Here is a 22,614-nt window from a genome sequence, read left to right as displayed (position 1 = left end):
GCTGGTGTATGGGGGGTCCTGTAGGCCCAATGTGAATGGGGTTGTGTAAGACCTTGGTCTGGCCCAGATCTCCTGAATGTCTAAAGGTGAAGTTAAAAGGAATCCGAGATAGTTGGGAGAACAAATTTATATTACTAAGTCCAGGATTCCTTTCCTATGGATAGGAAGGCACTATCTACGTGTGGAAGGGGATGTGTGTGGGGGGGGGTGCGGTTTAGTTCCAGCTTCAGCATCACGTTGGAGAAGCCCGCCAGACTCTGGGGAGTGTGTGGTCTGGAACTCATTCTGTGTCGCCAAGCTGCCTCTAGCAAGCTCGTTTGAGCCGCATCTAGCAAGCACACTGAACACGGGAACTCCTCTTGCATTGCCAAGCCGCCTCTAGCAAGCTCGGTTGTGCCGAATTTAGCAAGCACACTGGAACACTGGAACTCCTTCTGTGTTGCCAAGCCACCTCTAGGAAGTTCGGTTGTGCTGCATCTAGTAAGCACAGTGGAACGTAAGAACTCTGCATTGTCAAGCCTTATCTAGCAAGCTCAGTTGTGCTGCTTCTAGCAAGCACCAAGTTGGTGAGCCCTCATCGCTGCTGGTGTTGGTGGCTCGGTTTGTAATGGGGGCGGTGTGGTGGCTCTGGGCTAGAGGGACTTCTGGCCATGGGGTGCGCCGGCACCTTGTGCCCTTCTTGGGCAGACACTCGTACTCCAGCTATCCGGTGGTGGCTTCTCAGGGCTTGCATATATTTTACTGTTGTCTTTGGAGCCGGCACTGTGGTAGATCTTTCGGCCTGTTGGGTTGGGGTCCTGGGGAATTTAGAAAGGTAAGAGTGTGCAGATTAAGAATCTGCTAAGTGCTCTCTTGTCATTCTTGAACGTTTTGAGTAATTTAAGATGGCATCTAAGATCGCCGCAAATTACGAAGTGTGCTGAAGTGGTAATTGAAAAAACTAACACAATGTACAGCAAACGTATAGTTTCCATTACTTCCATGAATAACTTGACAATGAAAATATTTTGTTTATAGAAATGTTTTTCTGATCAGTCATCTAAATCAGGCTAGTAAATGAAGTGGTGAAATAATGATTTCACTACACTGGCTCATTGCATTTTTGCATGCTTGCTTCTGCCGTACTTATTATTTCTATATAATTGTCTTAATTTTTGTGATTCTGGCAGAAACCTAGTTCCTTTAGGTTCTTCTAAACGGGGAGGAACACATAGTTTGTGCTTCCAATATGCTCTGGTAGCACAAGGAAGTCACACAAATTCCAGGTGGCTATAATACAGGTGTATTCTTATTACTGACTCTTATTACAACCTGGATAAGTGGAGTGAATGTCAATAGGCAAAGGGAGGAAACTGGCCAATTTGGGGTGTGGGGTCTCGATCTGAGGCTCTGGAGGGAAGCTTTCTCTTCCTTCGTGCTGGAGATCACCACCAGGACAATGTACTGGAAAGTGAGGAAATCCAAGGGGTCGAGTTTATGTCTGTACGTGTGGGTGTTGTGGTGTGCAAAGTAAGATACTTGTAAAGCTCGTGGGGAGAGGCTTTGACTCTGGCTCCGAAAGGGAGGAACCTGATGTCTGGCTCTCTCTATGGACCGTGTGGAGGACAGACGTAGGAGTGCTGTTTTCCTGGAGTGGGTGTGCGGGGAAATTAGAAGAGACCCAGGAAAGCCAGGATAGCTAGGTCACCTAATGTTATCCCTGGGATCTCCTTTCCAGTTGCAAGGGGAAGGGAACTTAGGAGGGGTGAAGGGAGGAGTATGGGAGGGGGATCCACTCCGAGGGCAGCAGTATCTAATGGCAGTTGGTCCGAGCCCGGGGTATGTCGTAGCTCTTCCGGAACTGAACTGCCTCAGGTAAGTTCAGTGGTCGAAGAGGGGCATCAGGACTCCTGCGTAGCTGAACCGTGTCTAGCAGGTCCAGAGGCCGAACCGCATCTAGCAAGTTCAGTGGCCAGAGAGGGATGTCGGTGCTCCTATGGAACTGGACCACGACTAGCAAGTCCAGAGGCCAAAGTGCACCTAGAAAGTTCTGTGGCCAGTGGGGGATGCTGGTGCTCCTGCGGACCGTGTCTAGCAAGTTCAATGGATATGTTGCATCTAGCAGACGTACGAGGTTGCCTTTAGCAAAGCCAGTAGCAGAGAAGCATCTAGCCTTTCCAGTAGTGCCACCTCTTGCAAACACTGGATTGGAGAGCTCTGGTTGCAAGCAGTACTTGGGGCTCAGGTTGTGATGGCAGGTGAGAGACGACTCAGGGCTAGGTCTGCCTGTAGCTGTGCATGTGTGCTCCTTGTGCCCCCCTTGTCCGGGCGTTCTTATTGTAATTATCCTGGCCATAGTACCTGGCTGCCGGTGGTGGTTTTCTGCAGAGTGCTGGTTTTCCATGGTTGTGGCTGGAGCGAAGACTGAGGTAAGCCTCATCCTGGGCACTTTACCACCCTCACCTTTCTTTAAGCCACGTCCTTGTGGCTGGAGGTCGAACACTTTCTGGTCGTTGGTGACTGTGGTTGCTTTGATGTCCCCCAGAGTGTGGTACCAGGCTATTGAATGGCCATCTGGCTCCGTGGTTCGGTCTTCTACCAGGATAAGAGAGCTTGGGTGAAGGTGGGTCGTGAGTAGATGCTGTAGGTGGTGGGACTTTTGGATTTTCTTTGTGTGTCCGGTGTAGGAGACCAAGAATATGTATCGGACAAACGTGGCAGCGTGGGTTGGATGTGGCTGAAACAATGAGATGGCAGCAGTGGTTGTGGCTGCAGTGCTGGCTGGCAAGCGTATGGTGACCTTTGACCTGGGGTCCAGCTTGAAGTAGGCTGGAGTGGACATGAAAGTAGTAGCAGTGGGAGTGGCCTTGGTTGGAGTGGGGATCGGTGGGGCGGAAGTTGTGTTAGTTAGTGACTTTATTCCCTGATGTTGCTGTCCTGCAGGGTGAGTTTGGTGGGCGGCCAGGATTGGAGGGGTTACAGGGGGTGGTGTGACAGGATTTGATGATAGTTGGGGGCTGTATCTCTTGGGTGGTCGTGATTGATGGCCAGATCTAGTGAAGATGGGAGTGTGGTTTCTCTCGTCAGCAAGTTGTGAGAAGGATGAGGAGCTAGCGGATGATTTAGGGCTGTGAGATGATGGACATGAAGTTGGGCAAGGTTGTGGGGGTGGCTGGGTTAAGGTAGAGGGTGTACCGGGGGTAGGAGATGGAGGAGAAGGTGAATGTGAAAGTGCTTTCTGGAGTGGGGTAGTCGAGGGTTGGGAGGGTGGTGAAATTGGTTTTGTACTTAAATAGAATTATGTCATCGGAATGAAGAGGTTAAGGCTTTCTAGCACTGCTTCCTTCGCCATTTATTTTGCTCATAGCATCTTACTAGTCTCATGTATGTTATTCCATTGTAACGTTGGCATGGATTACAAAAAGTTCATACAGGTGACTATTAACATGCCCTATGTAGGAAAAATAAATGGAATATAAAATAGGTTAGGAAAAGTTGCTGTTGGAAAGCCTCCCAAGCCTAGGAGAGGGGGGCAGGGTGACATAGTGGTAGAACGTCGGACTCGGGACCGGGGGGTCTTGAGTTCGAGCCACGCCCAGTAGCTGCCATGCCGGGAGGGGTAGCGCCCTCCTGTTACCTAGCAGGGCTATATGATAATAAGGTCTAGCTTGGGGGAACTAAAAAAAAAAAAAACTACTTGAATGCAGCCATAATATACAGAACTTTACGCATATAAATTGCATCGCTTACTGGCATCATCATCCTCTTCATCATCCGGACCTCCTTTCCCATCCTAGGGCAGGGTGAGGAGTAGTGACGTCCAGACATCCTAAGTTTGCCCAGTTCAATGGACCACGCTTCCATTCACCCATCATTCAAGCCCACGGAATCCTGGCTGCATCAGATAGCTGGCAGGCCAAAAAAAATTTCACCACGTTCTATAGCTTCACATATACCTATCTGATAGAGCCAGTCCGAACGCTGTCACATTAAAAAAAGGATGCGAAATCCCTGGTTATGCGCTTCTCCGCACAAAATTCATCCAGCCAGCCCGGACTCTTGTCAGTCCCTTAGCCTCACCAATTTCCATACCTCTTTTCCTCACACACTGATCAACCATATCCTTCCACCTTCTCCTTGGCCTACCTCGCCTCCTCCCTCCTTCATATTCGCTCAGATATACATTTTTCACCACTCTATTGTCATCCAGTCTCTCCACGTGACCAAACCATCTCAGTACACTCTCTTCGATTCTGGTGTCCACAGACTTCCTCACTCCGCATCTTTCACAAATCGTATTATTCCGTATCCTATCCACTCTGTACTCCACATACATTCCTCAGCCGTCCCATTTCCACTGCTATTACTTTTGACTTCTCATTTTCATGCCACACCATAGTTTTACATCCGTATGTTAAAGTTGGCACTAACATTCCTTCTTGTAAGCCTTGCACAGCTGCAACACTCAAGCCTTTGCCCTTTGTCAAGGCTTTCATAGCACCGGCTAGTTTTCTACCTTGTGTCACTGTACTTTCCACTTCTTTTGCACATTTTCCTCTCTTTTCTATCACTGTACTCAGGTGTTCGACCTCTCTTAGCAGTTCCAGTCTCTCTCCATTCACGGTAACATCACATTGGCAGCCATCTTCTCTTTCAGGAACCATCACTTTACTCTTTTCTACATTTACTCTCAAAGCACGACGCTCACAGACATCTACAAAACTCTGCACTAGTCTACCAAGCTCTTGTCCGGTATTTGCGAGTAGCACTGCATCATCAGCATACAACAAATTTGAGATATTCCATCCATCACCATTCATTACCAACGCCACCCTGCTCTCCATTATTCCTGTTTTTACTCCCCATCACCCCATCCGTATAATGAACAACCATGGGGACATCACACAACTGTGTCGCACGCCCACATTGATCGTGAACCACATTTAGATGCCCATTTACCCTTACACATGCCTCACTATCACCCTAAAAACTCTTGACGGCACATTACAGTTTATCATCTACACCGTACATGAGCAAAAACTTCAATAATCCTTCTCTGTCCACTTCGTCGTATGCCATAAACACCTTATAGTCCTTCTCACACGCCTTTTCCACCCTCTGTCTTATTGCAAATATTTGATCCACACATCCTCTGCCACTCCTAAAGCGACCCTGTTCGTCACTCACTAGGACTTCTGACCTCTCTCTTACTTTCTCTATAATAATTCTTCCATATACCTTCCCTACAACACTCAGTAGACTTATACTGTATATGCCACGATATTTCTTGCACTCACGTCGCTCATCTTTATTTTTGTAGAGGGGTACAATCACTGCCTTTTACCATTCTATTGGCGCAGTTTCGCTCATCCATGTCTTCTTACATATCTCCAACGAGCACTTGATTCCACTCTCTCCTCTACACTTAATCATCTCTGCATACACCTCATCAGCGTCAGCTGCTTTCCCATTTTTTCAGCCGCTCCACAGCGTTCTTCACCTCTGCGTGTCACCACGTTAATTTCTCCCGCTCCGATATGATACAAACTACCCTTACCTAGTAGTACGATAGCAGTAGTAATAATAGTAGTACTAGTGGTAGTGATGGTGGTAATAGTAGTAGCAGTAGTAGTAGCAGTAGCAGCAGTAGCTGCTGCTGTTGTTGTTGTTGTAGCAGCACTCAGGTTCATCTGAAACTTGAACCCAGTGGACCGCATGCTGAAGCTGTCCTACCCCGGCAATCCACCATTCTCTTTTGGGAGCATAAGGATGGAGACGAGGGATGTTTGTATAACCGGACAGTGGAGCCGTCCAGGTATATCGGTACCACCATGTGAAGGCGTCCCTCTCCAGTGTCATCCTTACTTAAACGTTACTTTTCTGGCCGAGAGAAAGTGGGCGAGCCCATATTACTCTGGAAAGTGAATGCCTAAAAAAAAAAAAAAAAAAAAAAAAATATGACCACGCCTGTAGGGGCCTGAAAGAGATGTCAGAAATCATATATGGCATGAGAGGCTTCGTAGCATCTCTTCCTTAGCTATTTATTTTGCTAATCACAAATTTTTTAGTGTCCTGTATGTCACAACTTTCTATATCGACATACAGATGACATCAGTAACATAGAAGAGGATACTAAAGGGCATTAAGCAAAATAAATCGGTCAGGAAGAGGTAATACGAATCCTCCCTGTGCCAACGAGATCACGGACCATTTATGTAACGGGAGCAACTTCCACTCTCGTTTGAGGTGAGTATATAGCTTTGGTTTAGTTCTACATCCTTTAACGTAGAGGAGTCTTTTGCCTTTTTCGCGGCTTGTTTCTGTTAGCTCAGCGGCAGACTGGATAACACTGCAGCCACACATTTTTTCCATAGTACTTCTTCGTGACTAATTCCATATGCTAATGTTCATCTCTTGCAACTGAGTACACAGTGGGAGATGGCAGAGCATAATACGTGTTCACAGAAGTCTGATTTTTAACCCCTTCAGTACAAAGACTTACTGATGTAATTGATTCTTGATATTACCGGACGATTTTATGAAGATTTAAATAATAGGCAGACAGACAGATAGACAACAGACACACATTCAACAGAGTGCAGACAGACAGACGACAAACACGGCAGTCAGACGAACAGATAAACAGACCACAGGTAAACAAATAGACAGATAGACGACAAACTACATACAGGTAACAAACGACAGAAGTGATGAAGAGACGGTGCCCAGCAAGGCTGAACCGAGATCCTCCTCGCAGGATTCAGGGCAGAGTAAGGAAATTCGGTTCCCAGACAGGAGTTGCATATCTCCACCAAGGTTAACGGTGCCACTGTGAAGGCTCCTCTCCAGCATCACGCAAACACTTCCAGACCCTCTTTATCAGTATCCCACCTACAGACCCTCCATCTCTGGCAATGAAGAAATACCTGCCTACTCATTTCACACGCCATCAGTACAGCACCTCCAGCAGAATACAACACTACAAGCCCTCTCGTCTCCCGACATCCACCTGTCAGAGGTAAATAGAGGTAATGGCGTTCACTTTGGCTTACATCAAGACATCACCCAGCACTCCTTAGTTAGCTACTTATATTTCGGTTGAGTGGAGTCACAGACGACAAGTGACATTATTGTTGGATAGACCCACACAACATAACACACATAATGGAACACTGGACAACACATGCTACACCACAACAATAACGAGATAGGGAATCCGTGGGACGACACCATAGGGGCAGTTGCTTATCTGCCGTCGACAGATCTGTTGGGCCGGTCATGAACGGAGTTTAGCAGCAACAATAACAACAGTTCTTGATGGGGAGTAGATGTGCATTGTCGAAACAGAGGTTACCGGTAGTTTAGTAAATACTTCTAACGAGAATGGTTGGAACAAAGCTATTATGCTCTGAACTGTTTTATTACAGAATACCCTGAAAAAAAGTACTGGTGTAATTGATTTAATTTGATTGTTTTATTACAGAATGGCTGGAACAAAAGTAGATGATGTAAAAAACTGTTTTATTGCAGAATGCCGAGAACAAAAGTTGTTATCGACACTGATGCTGGGATCGACGATGCCATAGCAATCTTTATGGTACTGGAGGCCCACAAGAGAGGGGAGTTGGAGGTTTTGGCCATTACCACTGTCAAGGGCAACACTCAAGTAGACAATGTTAATGTCAACGTTCAGAGGATTTTACACACGGCTGGTCTTATGGAGGTAAGAAATTAATATTTAATATAATATTGTATTTATGATCAGCTTCTCTCAGTGCCGGTGTAGCGTTCACTAATCCCGACTCCTTGTGTTCATCAGGGCTCTCACAAGAGGAGATCAGTAATTCCCTAGACTTGGGGTGAAAAATCCCTAGATTGGAAAAAAAGTCCCCAGATTAAAATTACATATTTAACCCGCCCCATCCCGACGTTTTCTGGGCAGTGGTAGGCCCCAGTCCCGACATTTTTGGACCTTTTTTGGGGGGGGCTCAAACATCCGCTTTTGGTGAGAAACATCGAAAATTCATATAGAGAAATCGCTCACCTGAGGTTTAAAATACTCGATCCAGGTAGGAGTACCTCCTTACCTTACAGGGTTTTCTATCAGGCTGGCTGCAAAGAAAACGGGTTCTATGGGAGGATAACTGTTCTACACCACTCATAAACAGTATTATTCATTTGGCACGACTTTATATGTAGTACGAGAGTATATTGGTTTTCAAACGGTAATATAGGCATTAAAAGTATTGTTTCACTCATTAACTCATCACCATTCCTGACCTTTTTTTGCCACATTACCTGATCATCATTTCTGACTGTTTCTTCCTCTAATGTTTGTCCTCCACATTGTCATCGATTGGGGAATCACTCTGGCCCTGAATTTCGTACCGTGGCATGACATGGCTTTACTGGCCAGGTCACTGATAACAGGTGAATTGCTGAGAAAAGGTCATGCAGGGGGGGAGGAGGTCATGCTGGGTAAGGCATTGTCCCTGCCTGGCATCTTGTAGAGGAAGGTGTCCCGTGTATACGTGCCAAAAATCACTCACAAAAATTGAAAATTGTGCAAATTAGGGACCTTGCAATGTCCTTGCAATGTTGCCGCGTTAATTTACGTCTCCGGGATATGAGTGCACATCATGTGAGGACGTGAATTCACGTCTCCGGGACGGGGCGGGTTAAACGTACTTTTAAATAAGAAAATCAACTGCTAACGGCCGCTACCACTCCTCCCTTACTCTCCACTCCCCCCATCTACCCATTCATATTATATATATACGCTGTTTTTGTACTTAGTTTGTCACTAGCCTACCTGGAGAGGGACCCCAAGCCGGGTAGAAATGGTGTATGGCTGTACAATACACCTTTCATTTTAACGTGGGTTTATTTCATGCTATCCTATTACCACATGACATCCTGTTACAATTACACTTAACATACAAGCTCTATTCACTTTTATGCAGGACTGATATGAAGCTATATTTGATGATAACTCAAAATAATATCAATAATAAATCATGCACTTACTCAGCGTATGACGGAGTCCAACATGTGGAGGATCAGTGTAAACAAACCGGCACCGAGGCCGAGCCGAGAACAGAGATGGACTGTGATTGGCTGAGAAGTCAAAATGTTTGACTTCATTAGCCAATGAAAATTCTCGATACAAAATATAGCTCTCAAAACAGCTGACCACTAAATTCTTGGGTGATCGCCTCCCTCCCATATATGTGCTGCCCTTCAGTGGAAATGAATTCATCATTTTAGGCATAAATCCCTAAATTGTCACTAAGCATGACCAGAATTCCCCAGAAAATCCCCAGAAAGCTCATTTCCCCAGATTTATCCCTAGATGCACTAAAAAGTTCCAATCTGGGGACAAAATCCCCAGAAGTGGGAGCGCTGGCGTTCATTCATCATTGCACATGCGCCGCAGGCTGCCAGACGTACGACTCATTCGCAGCAGAAGCCCTGTGTAGCGTTATAGGCGTTTTTTGTAGCACCTCGGAAAGTCAAAGGGGTTTGGGTTTCCGCTGTTGGAGTTTACAGAACGCTAAGCAATTGCACAGCCAGACGAACGAGCACAGTGAGCCTCGGAAGAACTGTTGTACATAGCCAGTCTACAAGGAAATGAGATGACAACTTTTTCGTAATGACATTTTATGCTCCTAAGATAAACGTAGGAGCATTACTTACAATTTTCGTTCCATTCCGAAGCAGAAATTAAGGCCAGTAGGAACCGTTTACTCTCCTCCTGTTTTCAAGTAAGACCAACCTCACGGTGGATTTGTAAACTTGTTTCAATGGCTGCAGTTCCTGCGGTAGGACATATGATAAACTCGAAAATTTATGGATCCAAGCACCTTTCATGGTCTGGAAATGCATGTATATCTCTCAAAAAACACATAACATGAAAATACTTATGATTGGCTGAGATGTTACATAAGAATTTTGTAATTTTGCACTTTCGTTGGAACGAAGCCAAAACCACAGTCAATTCATCGGAAGCGTCGGCCATTTTGGGGCTGGAGGTGCGAATGGTGCGAGACGGAACATTATGGATTTATTTTCGTAATAAAGTACATTGTTAAATTCCTTAGCGTCATTGAGTCATTAACATGATTATTTGTCATCCATTATAATATAAAAAATGAATGGTTATCTTCTGATACTGCGAATTAAACACAATGCTAAACTCCCTAACTGGCTACATTCCGCTATACAACACTCTGATTGGTAGTTTGGGTATGCACCACTGCAGAGGCAAACTCCTCAGTGAGGTGTTTGACTTTCCAACAGTGGAATCTCAAACCCCTTTGACTTTCCGAGGTGATACAAAAAACGCCTAATAGTTAGGGAGTCAGAACTGAACGCTACACCACTACACCGGACTAAACATTCTTGAGGCCGGTAGCATTCGAAACCAAAACTGAGCAGAATGACTATTAGTGACTGAAGTGCCAGTTTGGATCCAAGCATGATTACTAACTAAACATTATTAGAATGTTTTTTTTTTTTTGTCTGTATAACTTAAAATTATTTTATCGTCACTGCTTCATATGTTTAGGAATAATGTAATGCTAGGTGGAAATAGCCTCGACTTCTCGTTCCTACTACACCTAACGTGGAGCGGGGTCCTCTTTCGAGACCGGAGCTTAGTGCAATAAAGAGAGGCAAGACACAAAAAAAACTCTAGGCAATAACCTTTACACGTATATTACCACAATCAGACACAGGACAAATCAGCAGATATTACAGCATAATACATAGCAATATAAAACCCTATCTAGGACATGGGTATATTGCAGGATACTTACTTATCTGACATTATTGACAACACAGTCAATCCTAGTGTATTAACCCGCCCCGTCCCGACGACGTATGGGTACATCACCACGATTTGCATTTGCCAGTCCCGGCGACGTACCAGTACGTCGTGCAATTGCAATGTGCATAATTTCGACAATTTTCAAATTTTGCGCTTGATTTGCGGTATGTACCCTCGCCTGACCTTCCCCTACCTGCCACCAGGCGGGGACACTCGGCGACCCCGCGCGACCCGCGCTAGCCCGCCACTCGTCCACTCACCTGGTAGCCACGGTCCTGCTCAGACATGGCTAAGAGAGGTCTCTCAGAGAGCGAAATTCAAGTCGCCCTGGACACCTTTACCGGCGACAGTGATTCCCCACTGGATGACGAGGAGATGGACAAAGATTATGTGCAGCCAGAGGAGGAAGAAACCACCAGCAGTGACGAGGAAGTTTCGTCACCAAGGAAGCAGCAGTACGTGACTTACCGTGCTGCTAGAGAGGGGCAGGAGGCAAAGAAGGCACGTGGTATGTCATATCCCTATCCCCAGCGTGCCTTGGAAGCCGAATTCGAGGACGAGGACGAGGACGAGGACGGAGACGTGGGACGTGCTGCCACGTGGTATGGGCGGGAGGTGATTACGCATCGTGGCCCAGAGCGCACACCACGTCGTCTAAGCAGGTATGGGCCTAGCATTCTGTTTGGGGCGGTAGGAAGTGAAGTGGAGGGAGTGGGGAGTGAAATGGACATTCCTGGGATTAGGGAAAGTGAGGGTGAGGTGGGTGAGTCATTGCTCTCCCTACGCAGTGTGAGGCGGCAGAGTGGATCACGTGGGCCAGTGCGGGTGCGTTCCTTATCACGTGGGGTTGTGAGGGAGGGGGAAGGTGGGGAGGAACCACTCCAAAGCACGTCTTATGCTCCCCAATATCCCCTAACACGTGGTCGAGCAAGGTTGCGTGAGAGAGCACGTGGTGTGGTAATGGAGGGGGAAGGCGGGGAGGAACCACTCCCCAGCACGTCTTCTGCTCCCCAATATCCAACTATTTCATCCCCACAGCCCCCTAATGTTCCTCAAGGCCGTAAGGGTAAGGGAAAGGGTAAAGGCAGAGGGAAGAGGAGTGACAGTGGGGAAGCCCTCCGTACTCCTTCTCCCCAACCTCCCCAACCAGGATCTCCTCCCCACCCAGACGAAGGCGGTGATGGGGACGAGGGATTTGTGTCGTGGGATTGGGAGGATGGGAGTGATTTTTCTCCCCTCATTCACCCCTTCACTGAGCAGGGGCGATCTGGCTGCATTGCACCAGGTATTCACTGTAATTCAAGCAGGTTGGATTTTTTCCACCTGTTTTTCAGTGAGGCCTTCGTTGATCAGATCGTGTTTCAAACAAACCTGTTTGCAAGCGGCCAGCGGCTAGAAAGTGAAAGATTGGGATCAAGGGGTAGGCATTCAATGATTTATGATTACCCTGTCTCCATTCCAGAAATGTTCTTATTTTTTGCCCTTGTCCTTTTGATGGGTATAATAAGAAAAAATAGAGTTCCTGCTTACTGGACTACGGACCCTGTTATGTTTACCCCCATATTTGGTCAAGTGATGAGCTGTAATCGGTTTCAACAAATTCTAAGTCGCCTCCATTTTAATGATGCTAATGACCCTGCAAATGCAAACAACACGGACAAAATGAGGCGAATTAGGCTGGTCTTTGATCACCTCAGGCAAACCTTTCGATCCTCATTCTATCCCTATAGAGATCTCGTCATAGACGAGAGTCTCGTGTTGTGGAGAGGCAATATTTCATTCAGACAGTATATACCCAGCAAAAGGCACCGTTTTGGGTTCAAGATCTTTGTTATGTGTGACTGTAGGACTGGATACGTGCAAGACATAGTCTTGTACACCGGTGCACAGACAGACGTAATAGAAGATCGAAGTATAGGACTTTCGGGAGCAGTGGTAAAGACGATGATACAAGACTACCTTCATCGTGGTCACGTTCTCTATCTCGACAACTGGTACACTAGCCCTCTTCTCGCTCGTTATCTTCACAGACATGAAACGGGAGTCAGTGGAACCGTAAAGGTGAACCGGCGTCACATGGTCAAGGTAGGGCGGAAACTTGCAAGGAGTGAGGTTGTCTTCTTCAAAGCAAACAACATCCTTGCAACAATGTGGAACCACAACAGAGAAGTAAGCCTCTTGTCCACGGTTCACCGCCCCTTGATGCACCGTACTGATTCTGTTGATTACCATAGCGAGAGCAGGCGTCGTGTTTGGAAACCTGAATGTGTCATGGACTATAATATAAATATGCGCCTCGTGGACCAGTCAGACTCCATGATATCGACGGTAGAGTGTGCCAGGACCACGATGAAGTGGTATAAAAAACTGTTCTTTCACTTGCTAGATATCACTGCTCTGAATTGCCACCACCTTCACGCCATGACCACAGGAGTTCAGGAAACCTTTGAAGGGTTTGTGAGGGAGCTCACACGAGAAATCTTTGCAAAGTATGCTGTTGAAAGGCCCCAACATCGCACTTGCACTGCCCCTATTACCCACACTCCCCAGAGAATATCCGCCCGCCATTTCCCCACTCCTATCCCGCCCCAGCCCAAGACCTAGGCCCCAGCGCAGGTGTCACGTGTGCAGTCATTCCCAGGTGAGACTCACGACACAGAGGAAGGACACCCGCTATGAGTGCGTGCAGTGTGACGTGGGTCTGTGTATTCACCCATGTTTTAGTGAATATCACACGTTGCTGCAATTTTAGCATGGTGTGAATGCGAAAGGACGCAGAAATTATGATGTAAATGCGACAGACAGACGCTCTGTGAAAATATCAGTCATGTGGATCGCCAAATATTAGTATAAAGTGCCTACGGGTAGAACATAAGTGCAAACATTGGGTGTAAGTATATAAATCTGCCCTAAGTTGAAACTTACATAGAGAGGGTTGTTTGATGCGATATTCTGTCGCTCAGTGCAATAAATACGGCCCCTTATTATAAATTTTCTATTATGTGACATTCTTACGGGTATAATATAAGTTCAAATTATTGTATATGATGATGTATTTCCTAAGTCAAATATTCATAGCGTGTCTATAAAGATAAGATTTCCTGACGCTTAGTCGAATGAATAAGGCACGTATTAGTCAAAATAAAAGTCAGCAAGTGATAAAGTGAATAATTAGTATATAAGTGTGTGAGTGAATTAGTATATAAGTGTGTGAGTATTATGTATGACGTAACATTCCTTGCGAGGGTATTTTCAGGCGATATTCTCACGCTCCCTTGAATAAATAATGGCAGTAAGTATGTACAGTGCATTGGAGGGGTGTAAACGTGTGTAATGTAAGTGGGAAAATATAATTGGAGTGAATAAATAAAGTAGATGATGAAACACGAGTGTTTGAGATCGTGATTGCTACGTGAATAGGCGCTAGCATATCGCTAAATGCCCTCGTAATGAATGAAAATAATTGAAAACCTTCACAGTGGTAGGGGAAAGGTTCTATGTAAATGGGAAAATAATTGGAAAGTGATAAAACAATTTGGTATGTTGAAATACGAGTCATAGCGAATGCGCTTACTAAGCTGATGTTTGCTAAACTTATGCTGCATGTCATCAAAATGAATGAAAACATCTGAAATCACTTACAAACAGTTGTAATTGGTAAATTGTCATTGAAACAGAAGTATACAAGTAGAAAAAATGATCGGTAGACTCATAACAGAAAATTAGCAGATAGCATGATACGACTCGGATCTAACTCGCTATGCTCGCGCGATGGTACAGTGCTTAATTTTCCTATATATGTGTCTGAAATACATTATATTGTTACTGTTATTGTTTATTAGTACAAATTCAATAAATGTAGAGGTGTTGTGTGTTGTTTGTCCCATTACTCCTTACCATAGAAAACGTTAACGCATATCCAGCCCATTACAGAATACGATACCTGCGGGGGGAAACCGCACCTGTATAGACCACTTATAGACCGTAGAGACCACTTTCTTTAAGATTTTCCATAGTTTCTCGACCTAAGCGGAAGTTTCATAAGAAAATTTTTTTTTCCAAAAAGGCTCGGGACTGGGGGATGTCATAGGTGCGGAAAGGCTCGGGACGTGACGGGTTAAGGGTGCAGTGAATATAGGCGCGCGCGGGAGGCACGGGGAGGGGTGAGTCTCACAAGGGGGGGGGGAAAAGGGGAGGGTGCAGGGAGTGACTTGTGACGGCTAGGGGGGAGTTATGGTAATACTGGAGAGAGGCAAATATTAACAATGAAGAATACACGTTTTCCACTAGCAAAGGGACTTTGGTAATTGATTTTATTCTTGATTTACACTTACTCTAGGTACTGGGATGAGAGAGGGGCGTACAAGAGTTACGGGCAGCGTGAGTGGGGGTATATCACTAATACTTTCTCGTAATATTTCTTTAGAGCTCGCAGTAGTAGGGGTATGTCACTACGGAGGAATCTCTAGGCGGCACAGGCTTACTAATTGTATATAAGGGACGTCACTCATAAATATAGTTCATCAGATCTTGTTCCACACACTCGTCCTTTATTTTCTCACTGTGATCTCACTCGCCCCGATATTCGCTATATTAAGTCACTGCACAATACTATACTAGGGGAAATCACACTTACCTAAATCACTCGCACTGTAACATCACACGTATTCATCGTGGGGATAGGTGGGAACATGCCATCGGCAATCCTGTCGGGCTAGGGGCACTGCCAAGGGAAGGCATACCAAGAGGGCACAGGACAACTCGTAAGGGCGTCCTCTCGCGTCCTGGGCTACCCATGGCTCCCGAGCTGGTCTCAGGAGTGTGGCCCTCGGGACTGGGGCCGAATAGCTCCAGGAACCTCTGTTGTAAGTCTCGGCTGGAAGTGGGAGCCTTACGTCGTCGTAGGGGCGTATGGAGATCGCGCCCGGGTGTCTTGGGGAGAATCAAGAGAGACTGCGGACTGCGGTCTCCCGCGTCTAGGGGCGCCGACAGAGGAGGGCTGCGGCATCGAATTCCACTGGGGCCCGTCAGGTGCGTCTGCTCTAGAGCCAGATGTAGGGAGCGGAGGCCAGGGGAGGCTGTGAGGCCTGTCTGGGCCACTCTGGGATGGGAGGCCTGGGCTCTTGTCTCCCGCCGGGGTGACGTCTCGCTCCTTGCCTCTTTCTGTGCACCCTCAGAGTGACAATAGGTCGTCTCACGAGGAGGGGAGCGACAATAGGCTGTCTCTACCAGGACACTTTCGGAACGACAATAGGCCGTCTCTACCGGAACACTTTCGGAGCGACAATAGGCCGTCTTACGAGAGCAGGGGCGACAATAGGTCGTCTCTACTGGGACACTTTCGGAGTGACAATAGGCCGTCTCACGAGGAGGGGAGCGACAATAGGCCGTCTCATGAGGAGGGGAGCGACAATAGGCCATATCACGAGGAGGGGAGCGACAATAGGCCATCTCTACCGGAACACTTCCAGAGCGACAATAGGCCGTCTCTACCGGAACACTTTCGGAGCGACAATAGGCCGTCTCTACCGGAACACCTTCAGAGTGACAATAGGCCATCTCACGAGGGTGGGAGCGACAATAGGCCGTCTCACGAGGGTGGGAGCGACAATATGCCATCTCACGAGGGTGGGAGCGACAATAGGCCGTCTCACGAGGGTGGGAGCGACAATAGGCCGTCTCACGAGGGTGGGAGCGACAATAGGCCGTCTCTACTGGAACACTTTCGGAGCGACAATAGGCCATCTCACGAGGAGGGGAGCGACAATAAGCCGTCTCTACCGGAACACTTTCGGAGCAACAGTAGGCCGTCTCTACCAAAACACTTTCGGAGCGACAATAGGCCGTCTCTACTGGAGCACTTTCGGAGCGACAATAGGCCGTCTTATGAGGAGGGGTGCCGTCTGGAGTGTCTATAACAACTCCACCCCTAGCTGGCTCAACAATCCTACTCCGTGAAGGTAGTGTCCTTCTCCTACGACGGCGACAGCGTGGTGGCTGCGTGACATAGGGGCGCACGGCCTGGGCTGACATATGTCGTTGTTGCCGGGAGTTGTTCCGACTGGTGGCGGCTACCCCGTGGGGTCCATGTGGGGGTGTCGGCACATTCCCGGCCATACTGGGCTGTATCTTGCTTGCCCCATTGCCGGGGGCACTATGGTATATTTTGGGGGCACTGTTCTGTAAGTCACGCATTTTACCACTCTCCCCCTGTAAAAAGTCACGTCCTCGTGGCAGGAGGTGGAATGCTTGTGTGTTGGAGGTGGTGTACACGGGCTGGAGGTGTTGCAGCACAGTTTGCCAGGCGATGGTGTAGGGGATTTCTTGTTCCAGGTCACAGGTGAGGAAGAGTGTGGAGGTGGTGGTGGTAGACTGGAGGAGGGTTAGCAGGTGGTGTGGCCTGCGGAGTCTGTGGCTCCTGCCAAGGGTAGGCGCCCATACAGCCCGCTTCACTCTCATCTTGCTTAGTGTGGCTGTCGGTGTGGTCGGAAGCTGAATGCTGGATACCGAGGGTAAGGGCCAGGTTTTGTGCCATGGTAATGTGGCGTTGAGTCTCTGGGGAGTACAGGTAGAAGGGATTTGGGCCTGATGCAACTTGATTGTGTGAAGTCGTGGAGAGATGGGTGGTGTAGGGGTGTGTGTGTATTGGGCGGGCGGGCGTGAGAGGCAGCCCGAGCGGGTGGTGGTGGTCTTGAGGGTCGGGGTGGGAGGAGAAGTGGGCGTATGGGGTGGGCAGGTTGTTTTGCATGTTGTGGGCGCGGTGGGGCGTTGTGTTGGTGGAGTGGGTGTACGCATGGTGGGTGGGGGAGGGGTGGTGGTAGTGGGTTGTGGTGAGGGTGTGGTGGCGTGGGCAGAAGAGGTGGGAGTGGGCGTTGAGGGGGGGGCAACGGAGGGAAGGGGTGAGGGTGAGGGAGGGGTGGCAGGGGAGGGGTCAGGTGAGGTGCTGGGGGTGGTGGCAGCCAGGGAGGCGGAGGTGGTAGGGGGGGTGGAGTGGGAGGGTGAGGAGGAAACGTAGCACTCATATGTGACTGTAGAGGATGGTGCGGGGGCTGGAGGGGGCTGGGGGTGTGGGGCTGGGGCGGGGGAAGTGGACGTGCGGAAAGGCCGCACGTGGCTGTTGCGGAGGGTACGGGGAGTGCTGTGATAGTCTATGACCACCTGGTATGGGTTGGGGACTCGGGTGATTGTGTGGGGCCCCGTGAAGCGGGGGGCGAGCTTGTGGGGAGTGGGGAGCTGGGCGACGACGACTGTGTCACCCAGGTTGAAGGGGTTGGAGGCTGTGTCGGGGCCAAGGTCCAGATTCTTTTGTAGGTGGTATATCCGCCCTTTTAGCAGGTGTAGCAGGTCTGTAGTGGGAGCAGAAGCTGGCGGCTGCAGGTGGTGGTGTAGGGGTAGTAGGAGGGGAGTTTCCCCAAATATTCTTTCGTGGAGGGAAACCCCGTCTTCTCGGGGGCATGAATTCATGCCCCACTGGACAGTTTTCACATGCGCCGGCCAATCGTCATCTTTTGTAGCCTCGATTTGGGTGCGTAGCTGATTTATAAGGGTACGATGGCTACGTTCACATACGGCGTTCCCTTGAGGCCAGTATGGTGAGGAGTGGGAGATCTTATATCCGAAAATCCTGGTTAGCTCCTCCCAGACTTTTCCAGAGAACTCGAGGGCATTATCGGAATGGATGGCTTGTGGGATGCCAAAGTAAGGGAATACGTGTTGGAGAAGGGCATCGGCGACAGCGACGGCATGATGTTCCTTAGCTGGGCAGGCTACTACGAATTTTGAGTGTGTCTACAAAAGTGATCACGTATTTATATCCAGATTTGGGGGGAAGAGGGCCTACTACTTCGATTGCCAGGAGTTGCCAGGGCTTGTGGGCGGTGATATGGCCTGATGGTCCAGCGGTCCGGGTGATATCTTTTCCAAGTGCGCAGGCGCGGCAAGTCTGGATAATTTCCTTGCCAAGGGTGGAGGGATTTGGGGCCCAGTAAATGTCGTTGAACACCTGTAATAATTTTTTGGTGCCCAAGTGGATGCCGTTGTGGGCATGGAGGTGGCGCAGGGTGTCACGTGCCGCATCGGGGGCCAAGAGGATATGCCCGGACGGGTTAGGAGGTGGTCGCCCTGTCGGCATAGCTTAGGGAATAGGTGGGCAGGGATCCAGGGGGGCCGTTCCTTGTGGTGCCAGAGTTGTAGGAGGTCCGGGTCTGGTTGTACCGCATGGATGGGGAGGCGGGAGAGGGCATCTGCATTGGTGTGGAGCTTTCTGGGCCTGTATGAAATCTCCTCTAGGGTGTCGCGCCACCTGACAAGTTGGGGGTTATGGGAGTCCGACTGGCGTAACCACTGGAGTGATTGGTGGTCGGTGATTATCGTGACTTGGGTCCCGGAAAGATAAGCCCTAAAATTTTGGAGGGCCCAGATTATGCCGAGGCATTCTCACTTGGTGGCAGCATAATTCTTTTCAGCCGGATTCAGGGTGCGACTGGCGCAGGTAATGATGTGTTCTCTGCCGGCCTGTACCTGGGCTAGGACGGCGCCTATCATGGTAAGGGACACATTGGTGTAGAGGGGAAAAGGGAGGGCATAGTCGGGGAAGGCCACGATGGGGGCAGAGACAAGCTTGTCTTTTAGCTGTTGAAAAGCAGCTCGCCGGTCCTCGGTCCAGAGGAAAGGTTCCCCTTTTCGTGTCAAATCTTGAAGAGGCTTGGCAATCTGCGCGAATCCCTTCATGAAGCGACAGTAATAGGACGTGAGTCCCAGGAAGGCGTGGATGCCGTGGACATCCTGCGGCGGCGGTATGTCCGCTATGGCACGGAGCTTGTCGGGATCTAGGGAAATTCCTGCTTGGGAAATAGTATGTCCCAGGAACGAGACGGTTTTAGCGGCCAGGACACATTTAGAAGGATGTAGCTTGAGGCCTGCCTGGCGAATTCTGGTGAAAACTCGACGGAGGCGCTGCAAGTGTCGGCCAAGGTCTGGCTAAAAACAATGACGTCGTCAGGATAAGCTAAACATATTTCCCAAGTGAGGCCGCTCAAGACAGATTCCATTAGTCTGGAGAAAGTGGCAGGGGTGTTGCAGAGGCCGAATGGCAGAACATTAAACTCGTAATGTTTGCCATTACTGGTGGAAAAGGCCGTCTTGCCTCGATGGTCCGGATGGATGGGGACCTGCCAGTATCCAGACTGGAGGTCGAGGGTAGAAAACCAAGACGCCCCGTAGAGGGAGTCTAGGGAATCGTCAATGCGGGGAAGGGGGGTGGCATCTTTAATGGTGACGTCGTTCACACGGCGGTAGTCGATGCAAAATCGCATCGTGCCATCTTTCTTTTTTACTAGAACGACGGGGGAGGACCATGGGTTGGTGGAGGGGGAGATAACACCTGCCTTTACCATTTCGTGCACCAGGTAGTCCTCCTCTTCTCTCTGTAGGGGGTTCTTACGTCGGGAAGGTTGTCGTATAGGTGGGCCTGTCGTATGAATTTCGTGTGACAGGTACGTGGTATGCCCTATATCTGCTGGTCCTGTTGCAAACAAATCCTGGAAATCCAGGAGGAGGCGGCGTAGGGTGTCTGACCGCTGGTTGGAGAGATGGTCAGGGATGGAGGGTAGAGGGGTGGGGAGGTGGGAGGAGGATGGGGCACAGGGCTTGGCTTCCTCCATCTCTTCGGTGATAAGCCCCTTGGGGAGGGTGAGAGGGGATGGGGCGAGATTGGCGATGCGGATGGCAGCGTGGTGGGGTGGGAGGAAGGTGGGGGACACAAGGCAGGCAGAAAGGGGTCCGGAGGGGAGGAGGGGGGAGAACAAAACAGATGGACCTGAGGGCCTGTTAAGGGGCACCCAAGCCTCATGGTGGGAGGGGATGGTAACTGCGGCGGAGACGGTAGCGGGGAAAGAGGGAGCAGGAGTGGGGTGGAAAGGCATGGGAGGGGAAGGAGAGGGGGGGCGGGGAAAGGGGGGGAAGGGGGGCACTGGGGGGAGGAAGAGGGTGAATCCTCTGGCTGGGGCTGCAGCGTGCATGTGCAAACTGCTGGGGTGGAACAGGGTGGGGGGTGGAACTGAAGTTGTCGGTGGCAGCAGTCGATCGTGGCTCCGAGTTTTTGGAGCAAGTCCAGCCCTAAATACCTGTCATAACTCCGGCAAGAGGAATAAAAAATGATGAATGGGTGTTGGGTGGACACCGGTTGGTGGGTGTCGACCCGTAGGGCCTGAGTTTCCCCACGGATGGGCAAGGGGCCATCCCTCGCATCCACAAGGTGAGTGGTAGTAGGGTGGAGTGGGCCAAACCGTGATTTGTAGCGGGAGAAGTAGTGGCTGTAAAGGCAGGACCTGGCCGCTCCCGTATCGACTAGCAGTCTGGCCTTCACACCGTTTATTTTCATCTTGTGGTATACTGGGGGGCGATACTTAGGGGTAATGGCCCCCGCCACCGTGGGTTGGTGCGGGGACGGGCCTAAAAATCCAGCTGGCTAAGGCTTTCATTCTCCTGTTCCTGCTCCAATTCTCCTGAATGGGGCTCGTCCACAGGCGTCAGCTCGTCCACTGGGGCCTCGCCTTCTAAGGCGGACACTTTACGCGAACCTGGGGCTGTGATTCTGTGGCGAGCAGCTTTAAGCTGGTCCCGTATGTCATGAAAGTGGCAGCGGGAGTTGCAGGCTGTGAATTCCCACGGGTTGATAAGAATTAGGTTCGGGTTTTCTCGCGGGGTGGGGCGCCGACGGGAGGGGTGTGCCCTGGGCGGGCTAGGCGCCGGGGTTGGGCTGGTGTGAGGCAGAGGTGGACGTGGTGTGGCTGGAGGAGCCGGGGGTTGGGTGGGGAATTTCTTAACAACATTGATTTGCTGTGGAGAAGGGCAGGCGGTCAGGAGGCGCCATATCAGCTGTAAATCTCTATCCATGTCTCCTGTTGGGTCATGGATAGTGAAGCGTTGCTTAACAACACTTGGGAGCACTCTGAGCAGAGTGTTAAATGTATGCTGATCCCGGGTTTCCTCATCTGCCTCCGGGTAGGCAGCAATAACCAGGCATCTTGCCTGTATCAGGGTATTATCTAAATCCCCGTCGAATGAAAAACTATCCAATTGGGATAGAGCCACTACTTTCCCTAATGATGGGGTGATGGCTTGTACAGTGAACTTTGTAAAGTTCTGCCAGGTGAGTTCTGGGACGATTTTCAGTGCTATGTTCGCTGCCGCTTTACCCAACAGTGGTAGTGTGACTGCAATTTTTTGTTGGTCATTTTCAAAGCCAATATCCAGTAAGGGTTTAATTATTGCCAGATATGTGTGTATATCATACTGGTCGGGGTCAAATTTGGGTAACTGAACGTGCGGTTTAGTTGCCATTTTGCCAAATATTCCTGATTACCTCTCTTTTACGCCCGGGTCTAGAACCACCGCTGGCCACCAGTGTAATGCTAGGTGGAAATAGGCTCGACTTCTCATTTCTACTGCACCTAACGTGGAGCAGGGTCCTCTTTCGAGACCAGAGCTTAGTGCAATAAAGAGAGGCAGGACACAAAAAAAACTCTAGGCAATAACCTTTACACGTATATTACCATAATCAGACACAGGACAAAGCAGCAGATATTACAGCATAATACATAGCAATATAAAACCCTATCTAGGACATGGGTATCTCGCTGGATACTTACTTATCTGACATTAATGACAACACAGTCAATCCTAGTGTATTAAGGGTGCAGTGAATATAGGCGCGCGCGGGAGGCGCGGGGAGGGGTGAGTCTCACAAGGGGGGGGGGAAAGGGGAGGGTGCAGGGAGTGACTTGTGACGGCAAGGGGGGGGTTAT

The sequence above is a fragment of the Coenobita brevimanus genome, chromosome 14, assembly GCF_032717465.1.
Source record: "Coenobita brevimanus isolate Jiangsu-jjx chromosome 14, ASM3271746v2, whole genome shotgun sequence".
Lineage (NCBI taxonomy): Eukaryota > Metazoa > Arthropoda > Malacostraca > Decapoda > Coenobitidae > Coenobita > Coenobita brevimanus.
The sequence above is the reverse complement of the archived record's forward strand: the minus strand, read 5'-3'. Positions refer to the sequence as shown.